Source organism: Babylonia areolata, chromosome 27 (assembly GCF_041734735.1).
Source record: "Babylonia areolata isolate BAREFJ2019XMU chromosome 27, ASM4173473v1, whole genome shotgun sequence".
Classification (NCBI taxonomy): Eukaryota; Metazoa; Mollusca; class Gastropoda; order Neogastropoda; family Buccinidae; genus Babylonia; species Babylonia areolata.
Window position 1 is genome coordinate 30,564,770 of NC_134902.1, and position 9,955 is coordinate 30,574,724.

The following is a 9,955-nucleotide window of genomic DNA, read 5'->3' on the forward strand; positions in this document are numbered from 1 at the left end:
AGAACAGAAAGTTGTCCCTCTTGGAGCGGCCCTCCAGGTCGTCTATCCTCCTCTCGCAGTCTTCCAGCTTCTCGTTCAGGTCGCTGTTGATTTTCTTCAGGTCCTGGTTCTCTTTCTTCAGCACCGTCACCTCCTCTCTGAGTCCTTTCAGTTCGTCTTTCAGATCGGCATAATCGTCACGCAGGTGCTGCACTTACTGCTTGATGTCGTCGATCTTGGCGCTCAGGATGTACATGACATCACTCAGTGACTCCTTGACTGGTGGCGGGTCGAAGAGGTGTGTAGGTCACTCGTCTTCTCCACACTGACCCTACGGGCTGATCCTGCGCTGGCCAGTCGTGTTTGCCGCACAGACGAGTCTTTGCCTGTGGCTGGGTTGGGTCCTGGGTTGCTCTCAATGTCGCCACACCGTAGCAACAAACTGCCCCAGAATAAATAGGACAGGAGCAACCCAAGGGTTACACCGTCTACACGCCGTGCGAGTCTCACAATGGCCAATTGGGAAGCTTTTCTCTTCATGGCCCGCTTCAACATAAAACTGAGGTTGGTCGACAAGAAGCGGCCACAAACAATCCTAATTTCTTCAGCAGAAGAAGGCATGGTTCTTGGGGATTCTTGCAGCAAAATCGAAACCTCCTGGCAGATATATGTCCAAAAAAATCAACGATTGTTTTAGGAGTTCGTACAGTGCGTCCACTGGCAGCAACAACAGTTCACAGCCCCCGGGAGAGAGAGAGAAGTCAAAAGTCAAAAAATGTTTTAATTGTCAGGCTTCTGGCCCCTAACAACAGGAGTCACACAGCAAAATGTAGCATGCAACATGTGTTCATTTACATACCATTCAGGCATTTTTCCCTCAACCGGAGAGTGAGAGATTTACATGTGTTCACTTCTGATTACGATGATGAATTAGATACAGAGAGACAGAAAGAGAACGGGGTGGAGAGGGAGAAATATGAGTCAGCTGATTGTTGAACACTGGCAGTGAGGGGAGTGAAGCTGGATCTTGCTTCTGAAAAGCACAGACCAGAAATTTCTCCAAACTGGATAATGAGGCCAGGAGACGATATGATTAACAAAATTAATAGTAAAGAGTGGAAACAAGGTACACAACTTCAAGTCAGTAATGCTTACGCTACCGATTCAGCTAGCACACAGGTAAATAAAAGGTACATTGGAACAAACCCAGACACTTCAACGAAAAATGAAGTGCCGGGCCTGTTCTTATACCAATCATTTGACATATGCACACAGCAGCAAAGACAGAAGAAATGTGCAAACACAAATTAGCTTTTCATTCAATACTTGCATAGCCTCTTTAATCCTGAATAAGCCACACAGGACACATGGACAATACAGAACAAATACATGGTTGCCTCGGTAGTTTATCCACTGGAAATTAACAAATAATGAGGCCAGGAAACGATATGATTAACAAATAGTAAAGAGTGGTAACTCACTCCATTACACAAGGTACACAACTTCAAGTCAGTGATGCTTACGCTACCGATTCAGCTAGCACACAGGTAAATAAAAGGTACACTGGAACAAACCCAGACACTTCCCCAAAAAAGGAAGCGCCGGGCCTGACCTTATACCAGTCTCTCCAAACTCTTTTCTTTTCTTTTTTGTTGTTGTTATTTCTAACTACTTAATCATTTATTTCTCGATTTCAAATGCAGTATGACACGATGTGAAAGCACTGCTTGTTAATTGCATAGGTCTACATACTGACAGCAGCTGAGTGACACAACCGATGCGTCACACTTTATTTTCTTCTCATGTTACGTCTTATGTAAGTGACGTTATCATGTAAGTTTTTTTTGTTTTGTTTTTCAATAGTGAACAAAACAACAAAAATTGGTAATCATTGCATGTTGAATTATGCAAAAACATTGTATTCAAATAAATAAAGGACTTTAATGTTGAGAATATATCAGGACAGGTCGATAAATTAAAAGAAATCAAATAATGCTTGAATTTGACCACATTATGATGTTAATAGTTTGGATGGCTTTGCACTAATAGCCTTCAATTTAGCCGTCAATTAGAACGATCTGTGCGGGGATCGCACACAATTAATTCTACTCCTCCGTTCTTTGGATGAACATGCGTTGTCTGTCTTCCTTTTTCCAGTGTGTAAAGTGTCTGAGATAGATTAGGTCAAGGGGATGGGGATTCACTGGTAGGTGTGGTGAAGGGGGAGGGGTAGGTAGGACATCGGAGGGGCTGCCGGGAGGGAGGAAGGGCTGTGAGATTTTTTTTTTCTGCCCCATCATCTGCACCGTTTCAGTGGCATTACTCCCACGCCGCTCATTTAGACTCCCCCATACACGGCCACACCCGGGTTCGTCCGTCACAGTTCCAGCGTCGGCAGTCCGCAGGCAACCATCGATGTTAGGTCGCCAGGAGGCCACACACCAGTGGAGATCCTGCACTGCAGCTGAGTCACTTCGGTGATGTTCAGCGATGCCTGTTCTGATTTAACGTACTTAAGACACCACCTACTAAGCCCCCTACTAACGACAATAATGGCTTAGTCGCAGAGCCAGACTGAGTGAGCGTCCCTGGCTGGGAGGTGTTGGGGGAGGGGGGGGTTGGGGAGGGGGCTGAAGAACTGGGGGGTCAGCAGGAGGTGGGGGAGGGGAGGGAAGAGGACTCGGGTGAGGGGCAGCGTGGGTGAAGAGTAGGAGAGTTCGGGAGACGGGGGGGGGGGGGGTACGGGGGGGGGAGGGGGACAGCGGTAGCTGCAGCAGTACGGCAGTAGAGGTTGAAAAACGGTTGGGGTGGTTGGGGAGAGACAGGACGCTGGTTCTTGGGAGGGGGTAGAGTGTGACACGTGTTTGATTGTGTGGTTTCTTTGTTGTGAACACTTGGTTGATTTCAGTGTGCTTCTTCTTCCTCTTCTTCGTTCGTGGGCTAGATGCGACTCCCGCCTTCACGTTCACTCGTTTACACCATATGGACGTTTGTAACGTGTGTGACCGTTTTTACCCCCGCCATGTTGTAGACTGTCAAGGCCTGACGTGTAGGGTCAGGCATCTGCTCCCCATTTATCTGTTTTAGTGTGTGTGTGTGTGTGTGTGTGTGTGTGTGTGTGTGTGTGTGTGTGTGTGTGTGTGTGTGCTGGCTGGAACTTACTAATTCAATTTTATGCACATGACACATTTATGTAACAAGATTTGTGTGAAAGACCCAAAGTTGGGTTTTCAAAATGAGACGTCAAAGTTCAGGCGGCCGTCTTTGATACCATGACAAGAAGCTATACCTCGTGAACTAATGTACTGACGTGACCAAAAACGTGTATCTGAATCCCAATTGTTCTGCATTAACAGTGCGCTGCAGAAGAAACAAAGCGGCTCTGTGGCGAAAACAATGTTGAAGCTACTAGACACGTCAAAGCAGAGCATTCATATGGCTTGACCGTCTTGAATTAACTTTGTCACCTTGACAGCTTCACACATACGGACAGAAGACATGACATGTCTATGTTCCCCCAGTCTATATTCCTTTAGGTCTATGTTACAGCAGGTCTATTCCTTTGGATATATGTGCCCTTTTTTTTCTTTTTTTTTCATAATTATTATTTATTTATTTATTTATTATGTAAGCTTATCTATTTTTTTTCTCAAGGCCTGACTAAGCGCGTTGGGTTACGCTGCTGGTCAGGCATCTGCTTGGCAGATGTGGTGTAGCGTATATGGATTTGTCCGAACGCAGTGACGCCTCCTTGATCTACTGAAACTGAAACTGCCCTTAGATATGTACCCCCCGCCACCTACCCCTCGTACCCCCGCACCCATCTCTTCAAATTATTTTGGGTAGGTCTATATTCCCCAGTTCCCCATATCCTCTGTTTTTCCCCACCGCTTAGGTCCATTCTCTGTTCAATACATTTCCACCGGACCTGTCTCACCGTGAAGTGAAAACCACACTGTGCCTCCTGCAAGTTTGTTCTTTTCAGAGATCAGGTGGCTGAGGATGACTACAGCCAATGACTTTCCAGCAATCAACAGAAGGGAGAAGCCTCAGTAGTTGTCACAATCAGCTTTGTGGCGGCTCTTGTTTTTGAACAAGGAGACAATTTGGGCATCCCGAAATTCATTTGGCATGGACTCTCTCTTCTCTCTCTCTCTCTCTCTCTGCTGGTCAAGATGTTGTGGAATGCCTTCAGAGCTTCAGGGCCTGCTGCCTTGTGATGCTCTGCGTGGATTCCATCCATTCCCGATGTCTTGCAGGAACTTGTCTATCTGATGACTTTCTTGATCTCATCCAGTTTGTTTGTTGTTGTGTGTGTGTGTGTGTGTGTGTGTGTGTGTGTGTGTGTGTGTGTGTGTGTGTGTGTGTGTGTGTGTGTGTGTGTTTGTTTTTTCGAGGAGGGGTGTGGGGATCAAGTGTTGGTTTCTGGGGGCTCTGGTCTACAGCGGCAGGGTCAACACTGTTCAGCAGGCTGGCAAAATGTTCTCTCCACCATTCAGTGCTGCTGCCTTTGTCCTGGGGCGAAGTTGTGCCGTCGGATGTAAGGAGAGGAGTGGAGCCATACACTTTTGGTCGCACTGAAGGACATCTCAGTGTTGTTCGAGTCTGCTTAGCGTTCCACCTCATCTGCTACACAAGCCTGCCAGTTTAATCATAATAATGATAATAATAGTAATAATAATAACAATAATGATAATAAGTATTTATACAGCGCTGAATCTCAGAGACAAATCAAAGTGCTTTTTTCACACCAGTCATTCACACGAATGCATGACTCTGAACTGGAGAAACTGAGGACAAGGAAGAGGCAGGGGAGGAAGGCTGTCTTGGTAAGAGGAACATCGTGCGAAGCTCGCTTTGCGCCTTGTTCTGAAGGTGTTTTGGAGTGATCCTGTTTGTTTTGAAACGAAAGATCGTTCCGTCAATCAAGGAGTGGCATGCTTTCATCGTCCAAGTGTTTGACTATTTCTTTGTTGTTCTCGTCAGACCAGCACGCTGTCTCGGTCCAATCACTTTCCTCGGTTGACAGTTTCAGTTTCAGTTTCAGTAGCTCAAGGAGGCGTCACTGCGTTCGGACAAATCCATATACGCTACACCACATCTGCCAAGCAGATGCCTGACCAGCAGCGTAACCCAACGCGCTTAGTCAGGCCTTGAGAAAAAAAAAAATAAATAAATAAATTTTTTTTTTTTTTAATAAAAAAAAAAAAAATATATATATATATAAGCGTATATACATAAATAAATAAATAATAATTATGATATACAAAAAAAAAATGTCACTAACTCTTCAGCCTGGTTCCACTGGATCTCCAGTCAGTGGTTCCTGAACGGTCAGCTTGCCATCGAGATGGGGCTTGAACTTCTTGGCGATTTCTGGACGCTTCCATCTCTCGGTGTTGATCGTTGCGCTTGACGGGCGCAATAGCCGAGTGGTTAAAGCGTTGGACTGTCAATCTGAGGGTCCCGGGTTCGAATCACGGTGACGGCGCCTGGTGGGTAAAGGGTGGAGATTTTTACGATCTCCCAGGTCAACTATGTGCAGACCTGCTAGTGCCTGAACCCCCTTCGTGTGTATATGCAAGCAGAAGATCAAATACGCACGTTAAAGATCCTGTAATCCATGTCAGCGTTCGGTGGGTTATGGAAACAAGAACATACCCAGCATGCACACCCCCGAAAACGGAGTATGGCTGCCTACATGGCGGGATAAAAACGGTCATACACGTAAAAGCCCACTCGTGTGCATGCGAGTGAACGCAGAAGAAGAAGAAGATCGTTGCGCTTGACAGCTTTTGCTTCCTGCGTTGAAGAGGAGGACAGTGAAGGCTGAAGAGTGACCTGACCAGTGCGTGGTCAGCCCTACAGTCTGTCCCTCCCCACAAGGTTGTGGCGGTCCTGACGTCATGGATGTCCCATCTGAGCATGGTGACATAATCAGTGAGATGCCATTGCTTGGACATGGGGTCTTATCCATGTGGTCTTGTACTTGTTGGCTATTCTTGAGGCTGGTGAGACACACACACGCGCGCGCGCACGCGTGCGCACACACACACACACACACACACACACACACACATATATATATATATATATATATATATATATATATATATATACTTATAACACACACACACGCGCGCGCATATATATATAAGTATATATATGTATATGTATGTGTGTGTGTGTGTGCGTGTGTGTGTGTACATACACACATACATACAGTAACTGATCCCTTGACACAGTATTGCTTTAAAATGGTTCTCCACAATAACCTGTGAGAAAGGGCAGAAGAGGTATCTCTAGGCAGCTGAAATCGGCGGTTAAGCAAATGTCATAAGTTGACGAGAGACAGCTCTTGAACAAGAACTAACAATAACAAGAACAGCGAAAACTCATCACCATCATATTACCACCAGTATGATTATCACTATGGCTGCAGAACCTCACAGGGGAAGAGGACACATGTGCAAATAAAATCGAAATTTCCCTCTGCGTTACACAAACAATATTCCACTCCTGACTACAACCGCCACCACACCCTCCCATTCTCCCTACCTGCTTCCCCCCCCCTCTCCCTCCCTCTCCCTTCTCCCTCTTCTCTTACCTTCCCCACCCCCCTCCCCCCCCCCCCACCGCCCGCTCCTTCCCCCACCCCTGCACCCCTCCACACACACACTTTGTCACTGGACTTCAGACGAAGATAAGGCAACCATAGCAACAGCCTGTGCTTCATGGCGAATTTATGTCTCCCCACGTCTGAGAGAAAACAGCAAGGACTCTGTCTGTCTGTGTCTGTCTGTCTTCGTATGTCTGTCTCTGTCTCTGTCTCTGCCTCTGCCTCTGTCACCGTCTGTCTGTCTGTCTTTGTCTGTCTTTGTCTGTCTCTGCCTCTGTCATTGTCTTTCCCTCCACCCCACCCCACTCTCTCTGTAATTACCTGTCTGTCTGTCTATCTTTTTCTCTGCCCCAACACTCTCGCTCTGTTTTTGTTTTGTTTTTTACCTTGTTGTTGTTGTTTTGTTGTGGTTTTTTGTTGTTGCTGTTTTTTTGTTTGTTTGTTTGTTTTTGTTTTTTGTTGTTGCTGGGTTTTTTTTTGGGGGGGACATCCTCTATATATCTCGCTCTCTTTGTCAGACTTCTTCACGTGGAATTCGGGCTGTTCACCACGACAAGGATATATATATATATATATATATATATATATATATATATATATATATATATATATATTCAAGTGCATTTGTTTAACTATAAAAGTGAAGTGTGTTGCGTCTGAAATCTGATTGAATGACACAGGAAACGAATGATGAGCGCCCAGTGGCAGCCGTCAGTCGGCTCTACCCAGGTAGGCAGCCTGTGGTGCAAATGTCCCCGTGTATGTAAAGCGCTTAGATCTTGGTCTCTGACCGAGGATAGGCGCTGTATAAGTATCCACATCAATCAATCAAAGGATTGCCCCTGTTAAAATTCTCCAGAAAAAACACACTTCACTTTTCAATGGGAAACAGACCATCAGACAGAAATGGAGAGAGAAAGGGAGAGGGGAGGGGGGGGACAGAAGGCTATGGAGAGGGATGGAGAGAGAAAATGGGTGAGAGGAGGAGGAGGAGGAGGAGAGAGAGAGAGAGAGAGAGAGAGAGAGAGAGAGAGAGAGAGAGAGAGAGAGAGAGATGGTGAGAGGAGAAGAAAGAATGATTTAATTTCACTTTCTGACGGTAAACGAATGAGGAAGAGGTTTGTTGGAGGCTAGGTGGCGGGGGGTGTTGCTGTTGTTTGTTTTTTGGTTTGTTTTTCCAACACTAGGTTTCTCAAAGACGCGTCACTGTATTCGGACAAATCCGTATACGCTTCGCCACATCTTTTACGCAGATGCCTGACAGCAGCATAACCCAACGCGTAAGTCAGGCCTTGAGTGCATGCATGTATATTTTTGTACCTTCTTCTTCTTCTTCTCCGTTCACTCGTATGCACACGAGTGGGCTTTTACGTGTATGACCGTTTTTACCCCGCCATGTAGGCAGCCATACTCCGTTTTCGGGGGTGTGCATGCTGGGTATGTTCTTGTTTCCATAACCCACCGAACGCTGACATGGATTACAGGATCTTTAACGTGCGTATTTGATCTTCTGCTTGCATATACACACGAAGGGGGTTCAGGCACTAGCAGGTCTGCACATATGTTGACCTGGGAGATCGTAAAAATCTCCACCCTTTACCCACCAGGCGCCGTCACCGTGATTCGAACACGGGACCCTCAGATTGAAAGTCCAACGCTTTAACCATTCGGCTATTGTGCCCGTCTTTTGTACCTATCTTGAGTGGATTTTTTGTTTTCTAGAGATTTCAGCCATGGGTTCTTTTTCAGTGCGTGCGACAAACGGGACCTTGGTTTATCGTTTCTTCCGAAAGACAAGACGCTCAGTTTGATTTTCCAGTCAACTTGGGAGAAAGGGGGAGAGCGGGACTCGAACCCAGACCCTCACGGACACTGAACTGGCATATGAGCGTCTTATCCATTCTGCCACCTTCCCCACTGAAAGAAGTAAAAATAGGAGAGAACTGAAAGGAAGAGAAAGAGAGAGAGAGGAGGGGACAGTGGGGGTATACACAGAAAGAGTCCAAACAGAGGCTGGGGGAATTGATTGATTGATATGGATACTTATACAGCGTCTATCCTCGGTCGGAGACCAAGCTCTAAGCGCTTTACAAACACGGAGTCATTTCCACAACAGGCTGCCTACCTGGGTAGAGCCGACTGACGGCTGCCATTGGGCGCTCATCATTCGTTTCCTGTGTCATTCAATCATATGTCAGGTACGCACACCTACACACCCAGACAAACATGTAACATTTAACATTTTACGTGTATGACCGTTTTGTTTATTTACCCCCGCCATGTAGGCAGCCATACTCCGTTTTCGAGGGTGTGCATGCTGGGTATGTTCTTGTTTCCATAACCCACCGAACGCTGACATGGATTACAGGATCTTTAACGTGCGTATTTGAGCTTCTGCGTGCGTATACACACGAAGTAGGTTCAGGCACTGTCAGGTCTGCACAAATGTTGACCTGGGAGATTGGAAAAATCTCCACCCTTTTCCCACCAGGCGCCGTTATCGAGATTCGAACCCTGGACCCTCAGATTGAAAGTTCAACGCTTTAACCATTTGGTTATTGCACCCGTCGAGAATGAGAGGAGGAAGAGGGGGAGGTGGGTTGAAACAGCATAAATCTTTACCTGTATGACGTGGTGCTCACAACAATTTTCACTGGCATTTACTACACGCAACAGAGTATAACAGAGTATAATTTACCGCGAAAAACTTAAAATGGAAGATTTAACATGACAAGTATAAGTTGGTTGTGTTTGCTATATGTAAAATGGGTACCACATGATAGAGAGTTCCAACATCTGAGGATAGAGCAAAGCAAATATTCATCACTGCAACAAACCTCACTACATAGCATGTTTCTTCAGTTTGTGGTTTTTTCAATAAAAGTTATGACTGTTGATTTCGACAAGAATATTGCTAATTGCAGAGGAAAAGTTCTTATCATTGTGTATTTACATATTTGCATGAATGGGCTTTTTTTTTGTTCTTTTTTGTTCTTTTGACATAGCTCTTTTTGTTTGTATGGTGTGTGTATAGTTTCAGTTTCAGTAGCTCAAGGAGGCGTCACTGCGTTTGGACAAATCTATATACGCTACACCACATCTGCCAAGCAGATGCCTGACCAGCAGCGTAACCCAACGCGCTTAGTCAGGCCTTGTGAAAAAAAAAATGAAAAAAAAGGGGGGATGGGGGGGGGGAATAAATAATAAATACATTAAAAAAAAATACTACTACCACTACTAATAATATGTACAAGGCGCAAAAACTTGATGAAGTCAACTATAAACATAAATAAATAAATAATTATTATAATATAAAAAGGTAGTAATAATAATGCGTGTCTGTACTGTTCTATTCTT